At 43.9% G+C, this 13,825-nt stretch overlaps 1 protein-coding gene across 3 annotated transcripts in view; it reads left to right on the top strand.

Moving 5' to 3' along the window:
* The first annotated feature begins 611 nt into the window (after positions 1 to 611).
* OPLAH (5-oxoprolinase, ATP-hydrolysing) overlaps positions 612 to 13,825 on the top strand; it is a 93,513-nt gene continuing 80,299 nt past the window's right edge. Inside the window, exons 1-3 of one of the 3 annotated variants that reach the window (XM_073555056.1) lie at positions 612 to 805; positions 5,633 to 5,881; positions 6,071 to 6,130. The gene's annotated coding sequence lies outside the window, so the exon portion shown is untranslated. Of the gene's footprint in view, positions 806 to 4,679; positions 4,816 to 5,632; positions 5,882 to 6,070; positions 6,131 to 13,825 lie in introns of those variants that run through there. The other 2 variants (XM_073555057.1, XM_073555058.1) reach the window with 2 other exon arrangements.

Below are 13,825 nucleotides of genomic sequence, written 5' to 3'. Positions count from 1 at the left end.
TGGCTGCACCTCCATTCCCCCCCCCCCCCAGATTGATTGGGTAACGGGCAGTATGCAAAAATGGGGCAGCTTTTGTGAGAGTCTGAGGGCCCAGGTTCCATCTAGAGCTTTAGCCAATCAACAAATGCACATCCATGCCTCCCAGCGTATGGCGGCTTCTAAGCATGGCAAATGTCGCCAGGGAAGGGGGTATTAGAGGGGCGGTTAATGTTAGGATCCTCCCACTGCACAGGATGGATCTCAAGCCTTGTCTGGTGCAGCAGTCTCTCATTCAGGCTCGGCCACTGAGATGACTGCTCAGCACAGACTCCGAACCTAGCGCCTTGCCCAAGTTCATGCTGCATGTGTAGCTGCTGCTGGCTCTCCAGCTAAGCCTATGGTGACTATCGGTATACACATGCAGAGTTGTGCTCTGGAGACTATGTCCGGATTTCACCCTACAGAGCATGTCCATGATGTGGAGCCTTCTCATTGGTGCTCGGATGTCAGCTGCTCTGATGAGGTGGTAGCTTCTGATTGGTCCACAGACAAGTTCCTGTCTGTCTGGACTTGAGCTAAAGGTATAAAAGGCTCTCAATGGCGCACGCCTGTGTGCTAGTGTCATGCTTATTTGTTGGGTGTTTAGGTGAAACAGCGACCACCATGTGTGCACTTGTGCTGCTAATAGCACTGCAAGTGCGTTTCTAGACAGGCAGTGTAGGGTGGGAACTCCCGCTTGAATTTAGCATCTGTATCTGGCGTCCTCAGGTGCAGGCTAAAAAGCCACCGTGTGTCAGAGCAGCTTCAATCACCAGCGTAGTAGGGGGTGAGTTATAGGGACCCCACGAGCGTTCATCCCTCTATGCTCCTGTGACGTTGAACAGGCCACAGCTTAGCGTGCTCTGTTTCCGCACTGCTCTGTGGAGTAACAGTCAGGCACGTTGCGCTCTGCTCACACCGAGTGACGTTTAGCTCGATGTGTTTATGGTGCTTGCTCGCGGCTACGCTCCGCCAGTGTCCTCTAGCTGCGGTTTTGCCATCACCGCACGGTGGACCCCGGGTTGCGATCGCACCTTATTATAACTTATATTTGGTGCATTCTGCCAATCCTAACAAGGTTGATCACTGATTACTAGTGTTGAGCATTCCGATACCGCAAGTATCGGGTATCGGCCGATACTTGCTGTATCGGAATTCCGATACCGACTTCCGATATTTTTTCAATATCGGAATTCGGCATCGGAATCGGAAGTTCAGTTGATTGACGGCCTGACGTCATCATGATGCGCGGTGTGTGCGCATCATGATGCGCCGTCATTTCGGGCCTTCCGGGGGTCTCTGCCGGCCTGCCGGGGGGCTGTGCCGGCCTGCCGGGGGGCTGTGTGGACTGCCCGGGGTCTGTACCGGCCTGCCGGGGGGCTGTGCCGGCCTGCCGGTGGTCTGTGCACCCTGTGGGGGTCTGTACCGGCCTGCCGGGGGGCTGTGCCGGCCTGCCGGGGGGCTGTGCTGATGTCCGGGGGTCTGTGCAAGCATCGTCCGATGGGACTACAAGTCCCATCGGGCGATGCCTGCTACCATGACAGTGATTGACACATTAGCCAATGATGGGACAGTAGTAGTCCCATCATCCGGCTAATGTGTTAAATGTTAAAAAAAAAAAAAAAAAAAAAAAAAATACTACATGCATGCTACATACATACTACATGCATGCTACATATATACTACATACATACTACATACATGCTACATACATACTGCATGCTACATACATACTACATACATACTACATACATACTACATACATACTACATATATACTACATACATACTACATACATGCTACATACATACTGCATGCTACATACATACTACATACATACATACTACATACATACTACATACATGCTACATACTGCATGCTACATACATACTACATACATACTACATGCATGCTACATACATACTACATATATACTACATACATACTACATACATGCTACATACATACTGCATGCTACATACATACTACATACATACTACATGCATACTACATATATACTACATACATACTACATACATGCTGCATGCTACATATATACTACATGCTACATACATACTACATGCATGCTACATACATACTACATATATACTACATGCATGCTACATACATACTACATACTACATATATACTACATACATACTACATATATACTACATACATACTGCATGCTACATACATGCTACATACATACTACATACATACTACATACATACTACATGCATGCTACATGCATGCTACATGCATGCTACATGCATGCTACATACATACTACATGCATGCTACATACATACCACATACATACTACATGCTACATACATACCACATATATACTACATACATACAATACATTCATACAATACATACATAGACATACAGTACATATAACATAGAGTAACATACTTACCAATACTTGTCACATTGTTCCCCGAAGCCATTGTCTATTCCGGGATAAATATTAACATAACAAACCACAAAAATACTCACCCACGATCCGAAGCAGTCCACGAGTGTGTCCCACGACGATCTTGGGTAGAGAACTGCAGCATCAGATGATGCTGCCGTTCTCTACGGGCTGTAGGAATCCAATGACGGAAGGTAGGTATCCTTCCGCACTGTATTCCTCCGCCACTTAAAAAAAAAAAGTCCCTAGTCTCACTTTATGCCATTGCTGCGTGGGAAATTCCCACACAGCAATGGCATAAAGTGAGACTAGGGACTTTTTTTTTTTTAAGTGGCGGAGGAATACAGTGCGGAAGGATACCTACCTTCCGTCATTGGATTCCTGCAGCCCGTAGAGAACGGCAGCATCATCTGATGCTGCAGTTCTCTACCCAAGATCGTCGTGGGACACACTCGTGGACTGCTTCGGATCGTGGGTGAGTATTTTTGTGGTTTGTTATGTTAATATTTATCCCGGAATAGACAATGGCTTCGGGGAACAATGTGACAAGTATTGGTAAGTATGTTACTCTATGTTATATGTACTGTATGTCTATGTATGTATTGTATGAATGTATTGTATGTATGTAGTATATATGTGGTATGTATGTAGCATGTAGTATGTATGTGGTATGTATGTAGCATGCATGTAGTATGTATGTAGTATGTATGTAGTATGTATGTAGTATGTATGTAGTATATATGTAGTATGTATGTTGCATGTAGTATTTATGTAGTATGAATGTAGCATGTATGTAGTATGTAGTATGAATGTAGCATGTATGTAGTATGCATGTTGTATGTATGTAGCATGTAATTTTTTTTTTTTTTTTTTACATTTAACACATTAGCCGGATGATGGGACTACTACTATCCCATCATTGGCTAATGTGTCAATCACTGTCATGGTAGCAGGCATCGCCCGATGGGACTTGTAGTCCCATCGGACGATGCCTGCACAGACCCCCGGAGCCTGCACAGACCACCGGCAGGCCGGCACAGCCCCCCGGCAGGCCGGCACAGCCCCCCGGAGCCTGCACAGCCCCCCGGCAGGCCGGCACAGCCCCCCGGCAGGCCGGCACAGCCCCCCGGAGCCTGCACAGACCACCGGCAGGCCGGCACAGACCACCGGAGCCTGCACAGACCCCCTGGCAGGCCGGCACAGCCCCCCGAAAGGCCCGTACAGACCCCAGAGAGGCTGTACAAGGGCAGGAAAGGGTTTTTCTTATTCCGATACCGGAAGTCCCATAGACTTGAATGGGACTTCCGGTATCGGAATCGGCGATACCGATACTTTTTTTAAAGATCGGCCGATACCATCCGATACGATACTTTGAAGTATCGGACGGTATCGCTCAACTCTACTGATTACTCAATTTAGAAAAAATAGTGTAGCAGACAATGATTACTGCAGTATGTTTTTACTATCCCTAATCAACTTCTTTCAACTCATCTAAATTATTTTTTACGCAAATTTTTTTCACAAAAAGGGGGGGGGGAGTAGAAGGGGGGAGAAAGGGATTGGGTTGGAATAGGAATGATCATGCAAGGATCAAGGAGGGATCAGGAAGTCGTCTCTCTTCAGAAGCAGGTACAAGAGTATGAGCACCAGCAGTGATGCACAGGCTTTAAAATGTCTGTGGCACTACAAGGCCCAGCACAGTGACTGCTTTGTAACGTCCCCAAGCTGGAGTGAGGAAGTTCAGAGCCGTCAATGTGGGTCAGATCGTGCCTGTGTGCTCTGGTGCGATCGACATCGTTGTCGATCGCACCCATCACAGCTGGCCCTTGTGATGCCGTGGTTGCTAAGCTTTAGCCTGTGATCGGTGCTTTTACACTACAGATCGTAGGTTGGACATCAATGTTTCAGGCAATTGGATTGCCTGAAACACTGAAAACGCTGTGATTTGCTGTTCAGGACTGTTCAGAATCACAGCGATCGTAGTTGTGAGGGGTTGGGGAGGCAGCGACACCCCCCCAGGATGACAAATGCTGCAAGATGCCTCAGGCATATGGATGCGATCACCGTGACTGCAGTCAAAGGTTGGTAAGTACCAACCGACCATGATGTACTGGGTACGTCCAAGGTCAAGAAGGGGTTAATATCAGCTCACAGCTGTCTATTTAGCCTTTACTTGTTAACAAGGGGTGACCCCCCCCCCTAAAAAATGACAAAGTCCCTCTATTGTTAATAATCAGCAAATGCTAGGCAGACAGATGCAGATGGATATTAATAGTGTAGGAAAGGGCTATGGATATTGGCCCCCTCCCAGACCAAGAACCTCAGTCCTCAGCTGCCTATTCTGGTGCTTAACCTCGGCTCCTCCCGCTTGCCCAGGTGCCGTGACAAATGGGATGATGGTTGGGTAGTAGTAATTATAGTAATATTATAGATGATATATATATATACATATATATATATATATAGCTAGTTTCACATTAGTGTTTTTTTGCGCAGCGCATCGGGCGCATAAAAAACGCAAAGCAAACGCGCGTTTTTTTAACGTCATGCGCACGCTGATGCGTCAACAAAAAACGCAGCGTTGCTTGCGTTTTTGCATGCGTTTGCGTTTTTTTATGCACATGCGTTTTTAGGTGTGTCATTTTTTCCATTGTCTAGAGAACATTCTAAACTTGTTTAACTCAAAAACGCAACCGTGCGCAAGACCATGCGCACGCATGCGTTCCCATAGACTTCAATGTGTTGTTTTTGCGCATTCGTTTTTTTGCCGAGACAGGGCGCACCAAAAAATGCAACATGTTGCGTCTGGTGCGAAAGACAAAAAAAAGCATGCGCACGAAAACGCAAGTGTGCGCAAGACCATGCGCACGTCATGTTAAACATAGGTGCGCATGCGCACGATGCGCAAATGTGAAACCAGCCTAATATATTCTATACAGTATATAATATAAATAACCATATTGATATATATTTATATTATATAGTAATGATAGCCTTTTGTTATTGCAATCTGCTATGTGTGACTGTCGCTTCTCGTTATCAAGCAGGCCTGTGCACAGCTGACGGAGATCAGTGTGGACGGCATCTTCTAGGACTGTGTTCCGCGCAGGTTCACACTACACAGCGCAGAGACGGCTTTTCATTCAGTTTTCATCACATCTCTTCTAAAAATCACCTTTTTCCCTTTCTGCAGGTCGGAACCAGAGCAATCCCAATTCCTGCTCTCCCGCTGTATACACACACCGGCCGCCCTTATATACCTGCTCTCGGGTCACATGACCCGCACAATGCCCAGCCCCAGGCCATGCGGCTGCACCGTTCATCTGAATGACTGTCCTGGCCAATCACAGGCGGCTGCTCATTCCTCCTGGTTTTCATTGGAGGATTAGGAGGCGTGTGGATAAATCTGCATACAGGAATGTTAACCCCTTCAGCTCATCAGGTTAGTGAGTGTTCCCAGGCACATGACACCAGGAGGTGAGGAATCTGCAGGAAGGGAATAGACAGGAGAGTCCATCGATCCGTGAGGGCGCGTCCTCAGTACAGGCGGATCTGCGATCCCAGCCTGAGCCATTCCAGGTTGTCGGCCGGGTTCCCCCCAATCACTGAAGATCTGTCCTTCCTCCTCCAGGAGCCGGGATTTCACCGGCAGATCTTGGAGAGTCGTCATCCGGCTGCGGACACGGAGCAGGTAGGTGGGAAGCGAGCACACAGGTGCGTATTCACACTGACGGAGCGCATTCACACTGACGGAGCGCATTCACACTGACGGAGCGCATCGAATGCGTCTGCACCTTCTACATCCCAGACACTGACACAGCGCAGATCGCGGCCGGGAGCGCACTGATCGGACTGTCCAGAACAGTAATTAACCTGGGCGCTTGTGTTCTGCGGGGTTGTTTTATTTTTCCATTCGCTGCTTTTTAGTAACAATCACAGAAAAGGATGTGTCATCTGTGGTGTTACATAGGACTGCAGGTGACATCTACTACATTATCTGTATATATAGAGTTACCACTGTGTTATCTGTGGTGTTACATAGGACTGCAGGTGACATCTACTACATTATCTGTATATATAGAGTTACCACTGTGTCATCTGTGGTGTTACATAGGACTGCAGGTGACATCTACTACATTATCTGTATATATAGAGTTATCACTGTGTTATCTGTGGTGTTACATAGGACTGCAGGTGACATCTACTACATTATCTGTATATATAGAGTTACCACTGTGTTATCTGTGGTGTTACATAGGACTGCAGGTGACATCTACTACATTATCTGTATATATAGAGTTACCACTGTGTCATCTGTGGTGTTACATAGGACTGCAGGTGACATCTACTACATTATCTGTATATATAGAGTTACCACTGTGTCATCTGTGGTGTTACATAGGACTGCAGGTGACATCTACTACATTATCTGTATATATAGAGTTACCACTGTGTTATCTGTGGTGTTACATAGGACTGCAGGTGACATCTACTACATTATCTGTATATATAGAGTTACCACTGTGTCATCTGTGGTGTTACATAGGACTGCAGGTGACATCTACTACATTATCTGTATATATAGAGTTACCACTGTGTTATCTGTGGTGTTACATAGGACTGCAGGTGACATCTACTACATTATCTGTATATATAGAGTTACCACTGTGTCATCTGTGGTGTTACATAGGACTGCAGGTGACATCTACTACGTTATCTGTACTCAGAGAGTTATCACTGTTATCTGTGGTGTTACATAGGACTGCAGGTGACATCTACTACATTATCTGTATATATAGAGTTATCACTGTTATCTGTGGTGTTACATAGGACTGCAGGTGACATCTACTACATTATCTGTATATATAGAGTTACCACTGTGTCATCTGTGGTGTTACATAGGACTGCAGGTGACATCTACTACATTATCTGTATATATAGAGTTACCACTGTGTTATCTGTGGTGTTACATAGGACTGCAGGTGACATCTACTACATTATCTGTACTCAGAGAGTTATCACTGTGTTATCTGTGGTGTTACATAGGACTGCAGGTGACATCTACTACATTCTCTGTACTCAGAGAGCTATCACTGTGTTATCTGTGGTGTTACATAGGACTGCAGGTGACATCTACATTATCTGTACTCGGAGAGTTATCACTGTCTTATCTGTGGTGTTACATAGGACTGCAGGTGACATCTACTACGTTATCTGTATATAGAGTTATCACTGTTACCTGTGGTGTTACATAGGACTGCAGGTGACATCTACTACATTATCTGTATATATAGAGTTACCACTGTCATCTGTGGTGTTACATAGGACTGCAGGTGACATCTACTACATTATCTGTATATATAGAGTTACCACTGTGTTATCTGTGGTGTTACATAGGACTGCAGGTGACATCTACTACATTATCTGTATATATAGAGTTACCACTGTGTCATCTGTGGTGTTACATAGGACTGCAGGTGACATCTACTACATTATCTGTATATATAGAGTTACCACTGTGTTATCTGTGGTGTTACATAGGACTGCAGGTGACATCTACTACATTATCTGTATATATAGAGTTACCACTGTCATCTGTGGTGTTACATAGGACTGCAGGTGACATCTACTACATTATCTGTATATATAGAGTTACCACTGTGTCATCTGTGGTGTTACATAGGACTGCAGGTGACATCTACTACATTATCTGTATATATAGAGTTACCACTGTGTCATCTGTGGTGTTACATAGGACTGCAGGTGACATCTACTACATTATCTGTATATATAGAGTTACCACTGTGTTATCTGTGGTGTTACATAGGACTGCAGGTGACATCTACTACATTATCTGTATATATAGAGTTACCACTGTGTCATCTGTGGTGTTACATAGGACTGCAGGTGACATCTACTACATTATCTGTATATATAGAGTTACCACTGTGTTATCTGTGGTGTTACATAGGACTGCAGGTGACATCTACTACATTATCTGTATATATAGAGTTACCACTGTGTCATCTGTGGTGTTACATAGGACTGCAGGTGACATCTACTACGTTATCTGTACTCAGAGAGTTATCACTGTTATCTGTGGTGTTACATAGGACTGCAGGTGACATCTACTACATTATCTGTATATATAGAGTTATCACTGTTATCTGTGGTGTTACATAGGACTGCAGGTGACATCTACTACATTATCTGTATATATAGAGTTACCACTGTGTCATCTGTGGTGTTACATAGGACTGCAGGTGACATCTACTACATTATCTGTATATATAGAGTTACCACTGTGTTATCTGTGGTGTTACATAGGACTGCAGGTGACATCTACTACATTATCTGTACTCAGAGAGTTATCACTGTGTTATCTGTGGTGTTACATAGGACTGCAGGTGACATCTACTACATTATCTGTACTCAGAGAGTTATCACTGTGTTATCTGTGGTGTTACATAGGACTGCAGGTGACATCTACTACATTCTCTGTACTCAGAGAGCTATCACTGTGTTATCTGTGGTGTTACATAGGACTGCAGGTGACATCTACTACATTATCTGTATATATAGAGTTACCACTGTGTCATCTGTGGTGTTACATAGGACTGCAGGTGACATCTACTACGTTATCTGTACTCAGAGAGTTATCACTGTTATCTGTGGTGTTACATAGGACTGCAGGTGACATCTACTACATTATCTGTATATATAGAGTTATCACTGTTATCTGTGGTGTTACATAGGACTGCAGGTGACATCTACTACATTATCTGTATATATAGAGTTACCACTGTGTCATCTGTGGTGTTACATAGGACTGCAGGTGACATCTACTACATTATCTGTATATATAGAGTTACCACTGTGTTATCTGTGGTGTTACATAGGACTGCAGGTGACATCTACTACATTATCTGTACTCAGAGAGTTATCACTGTGTTATCTGTGGTGTTACATAGGACTGCAGGTGACATCTACTACATTATCTGTACTCGGAGAGTTATCACTGTCTTATCTGTGGTGTTACATAGGACTGCAGGTGACATCTACTACGTTATCTGTATATAGAGTTATCACTGTTACCTGTGGTGTTACATAGGACTGCAGGTGACATCTACTACATTATCTGTATATATAGAGTTACCACTGTGTTATCTGTGGTGTTACATAGGACTGCAGGTGACATCTACATTATCTGTACTCAGAGTTATCACTGTGTTATCTGTGGTGTTACATAGGACTGCAGGTGACATCTACATTATCTGTACTCAGAATTATCACTGTGTTATCTGTGGTGTTACATAGGACTGCAGGTGACATCTACTACATTATCTGTATATATAGAGTTACCACTGTGTCATCTGTGGTGTTACATAGGACTGCAGGTGACATCTACTACATTATCTGTATATATAGAGTTACCACTGTGTTATCTGTGGTGTTACATAGGACTGCAGGTGACATCTACTACATTATCTGTATATATAGAGTTACCACTGTGTTATCTGTGGTGTTACATAGGACTGCAGGTGACATCTACTACATTATCTGTATATATAGAGTTACCACTGTGTCATCTGTGGTGTTACATAGGACTGCAGGTGACATCTACTACGTTATCTGTATATATAGAGTTACCACTGTGTTATCTGTGGTGTTACATAGGACTGCAGGTGACATCTACTACGTTATCTGTATATATAGAGTTATCACTGTGTCATCTGTGGTGTTACATAGGACTGCAGGTGACATCTACTACATTATCTGTATATATAGAGTTACCACTGTGTCATCTGTGGTGTTACATAGGACTGCAGGTGACATCTACTACATTATCTGTATATATAGAGTTATCACTGTGTCATCTGTGGTGTTACATAGGACTGCAGGTGACATCTACTACATTATCTGTATTCGGAGAGTTATCACTGTGTTATCTGTGGTGTTACATAGGACTGCAGGTGACATCTACATTATCTGTACTCAGAGAGGTATCACTGTGTTGTCTGTGGTGTTACATAGGACTGCAGGTGACATCTACTACATTATCTGTATATATAGAGTTATCACTGTTATCTGTGGTGTTACATAGGACTGCAGGTGACATCTACTACATTATCTGTAGATATAGAGTTACCACTGTGTCATCTGTGGTGTTACATAGGACTGCAGGTGACATCTACTACATTATCTGTATATATAGAGTTACCACTGTGTTATCTGTGGTGTTACATAGGACTGCAGGTGACATCTACTACATTATCTGTATATATAGAGTTACCACTGTGTCATCTGTGGTGTTACATAGGACTGCAGGTGACATCTACTACATTATCTGTATATATAGAGTTACCACTGTGTTATCTGTGGTGTTACATAGGACTGCAGGTGACATCTACATTATCTGTATATATAGAGTTACCACTGTGTCATCTGTGGTGTTACATAGGACTGCAGGTGACATCTACTACATTATCTGTATATATAGAGTTACCAGTGTCATCTGTGGTGTTACATAGGACTGCAGGTGACATCTACATTATCTGTATATATATAGAGTTACCACTGTGTTATCTGTGGTGTTACATAGGACTGCAGGTGACATCTACTACATTATCTGTATATATAGAGTTACCACTGTGTCATCTGTGGTGTTACATAGGACTGCAGGTGACATCTACTACATTATCTGTATATATAGAGTTACCACTGTGTCATCTGTGGTGTTACATAGGACTGCAGGTGACATCTACTACATTATCTGTATATATAGAGTTACCACTGTGTTATCTGTGGTGTTACATAGGACTGCAGGTGACATCTACTCCATTATCTGTACTCAGAGAGTTATCACTGTGTTATCTGTGGTGTTACATAGGACTGCAGGTGACATCTACTACATTATCTGTGCTCAGAATTATCACTGTTATCTGTGGTGTTACATAGGACTGCAGGTGACATCTACTACATTATCTGCACTCAGAGAGTTATCACTGTTATCTGTGGTGTTACATAGGACTGCAGGTGACATCTAATACATTATCTGTGCTCAGAATTATCACTGTTATCTGTGGTGTTACATAGGACTGCAGGTGACATCTACTACATTATCTGTACTCAGAGAGTTATCACTGTTATCTGTGGTGTTACATAGGACTGCAAGTGACATCTACTACATTATCTGTACTCAGAGAGTTATCACTGTGTTATCTGTGGTGTTACATAGGACTGCAGGTGACATCTACTCCATTATCTGTACTCAGAGAGTTATCACTGTATTTGTGGTGTTACATAGGACTGCAAGTGACATCTACTACATTATCTGTACTCAGAGTTATCACTGTGTTATCTGTGGTGTTACATAGGACTGCAGTTGACATGTACTCCATTATCTGTACTCAGAGAGTTATCACTGTGTTATTTGTGGTGTTACATAGGACTGCAGGTGACATCTACTACATTAGCTGTACTCAGTTACCTGTGGTGTTACATAGGACTGCAGGCGGTTTTCCTTTGTGCTCTCGCCACATTTTACGGTCGGGGGGGTGATCAGCGTCTATTTCTTGTATTATCTATCTAAACAAGCAGCTGGCGGCTCGGACTTGACACCTTGCAGGACTGCAGATGATAACAAGTTGTTAAAGTGGAAATCATAAACTTCTGCTGCCAAAACTTATTCTAGATACAAACTGATCATGTGAGTCCTAGAAAGTGAAGGGTGTGGTGTGCAGGGGATGGGGCGGTGGGCCCTGCCTTCTGGGTGCTGTGATGGTCGGGGGGCAGCAGTCCACAGTGGTCTTATGTCAGGGTATTTAGATACAGAGCACAAGGAGGAGCGGTGATAATGAAAGGGGTGTCCACAGGTTTATCCCCTATTCATGGTATAGGGCAGGGTTCCCCACTCTGGTCCTCTAGAGCCACCACCAGGTCATGTCTTCACGACTTCCGGAGTATTGTCCAGATGTACAATACAAAATAATATTGTGGTGCCGTGTTAGCCAGAAACATAGATGTAAATACTTATATCCCCCCAAAAAAATTGAGAAAAGAAGCTTGGAATATAATTTCTCTGGTTAGCCAATAAAGGAATCACTCCTTGAATACTTTTCTCACATTTTTTGGGGGGGGCATAAGTATTTATATCTATTGTCCAGATGATAATTCCATCTGAAGAAATCCTGCAGGCATGCCCTGCTCCTGGGGCTCTTGAAGGCTGGTGTTGCAGAACACTGGTTTATGGCCGGTCTTTCTGAGCCCTGGCGCTTTTATTCTGGTGACCCCCTCCCCCCAATGAATCCCCAGAATCGGGGCTCTGGAGATCCCTGTGTGATTATGTGCACCACCTCTCCACTTTTGATGAGAGCTTCAGACAGAGACAGGCTTTAGTGAAGGGTTTTGAGACAAAGCCAAAATGTGAACCGGCAGGAATAAGTTCCATACTTGTGTCCTTTCTTCAGATTTCACTCTGCTTTTGAATATACTTTTCGTTTTTGCTTAGAAAACTTATTGAAAAGTTAAAATGAAAACGTCACGATGTTTTTGAATTGCAGTTTGTGACAATCCCCTAAGGCTTAGAGGTTATAACAGGAGTGTTTTACCATATGCAGTAATCGACACAATAAAAAGATGGCCACAAATGGTGGCGGCTCGGGGACCCTGAGGAAGCTGCCAGTGCAGACGGTGCAGATTTTTCCGTGCGGGTTTCCTGCCGTTTCCGCTGCTGTTTGCCATCTCCTCCATTGTGGAGATTAAAACCCGCAGAGCAATCCACATGTAAAACCTCACGTCTTTTGACCTGCAGATTTACCTGCGGATTTTACAAAATCCGCGAGGCCAAATCCGCAGCGCATTCCGCAGCGTGTGCACGTAGGAACGCCGCAAGTCATGAATTTGACAAACGAAAGTTGCCATGACTCTGTCCTGGCTCTGACTACTGACTTGTAGCGGAGCGAAAATGGTGTGAAAATGATGAAAGAGTTTCAAAATTTTAGCACAACATCATGTTGTGTTAAAATGTTCAATTTATCCAAGCTTTTTTTTTTTTACACCAAAACGATGGCGTAAAATCTTTGATGAATCGGGGCCAATGACTTTATCCTGAGTTTTTGGAGCAGAAACTGAATCATGGCAGGATGTCAGTTCCTGCACCTTGTCGAACTATGCCCGTTGTGCATTTAAACTGTTTACACGCAGTGACAGTTCCATGCCGACAGCTGTCACAGACAGTTAAGAGGCACGGGAAGAGGTGTGGGGACCCATGCCATCGGTCCCAGCACAAGATCGCTGTGATCGGGGGCAGTCAATCTGACCGATTGCTGTGATCGGGGGCAGTCAATCTGACCGATCACAGCATGACGGCGCAGGAGATGCTGAA

The sequence above is a fragment of the Dendrobates tinctorius genome, unplaced genomic scaffold (genome assembly GCF_039654945.1).
Source record: "Dendrobates tinctorius isolate UK_male_01 unplaced genomic scaffold, ASM3965494v1 ptg000215l, whole genome shotgun sequence".
Taxonomy (NCBI): domain Eukaryota; kingdom Metazoa; phylum Chordata; class Amphibia; order Anura; family Dendrobatidae; genus Dendrobates; species Dendrobates tinctorius.
Note: the sequence above shows the minus strand (reverse complement) of the source record. Positions and strands in the feature narration are given on the sequence as shown.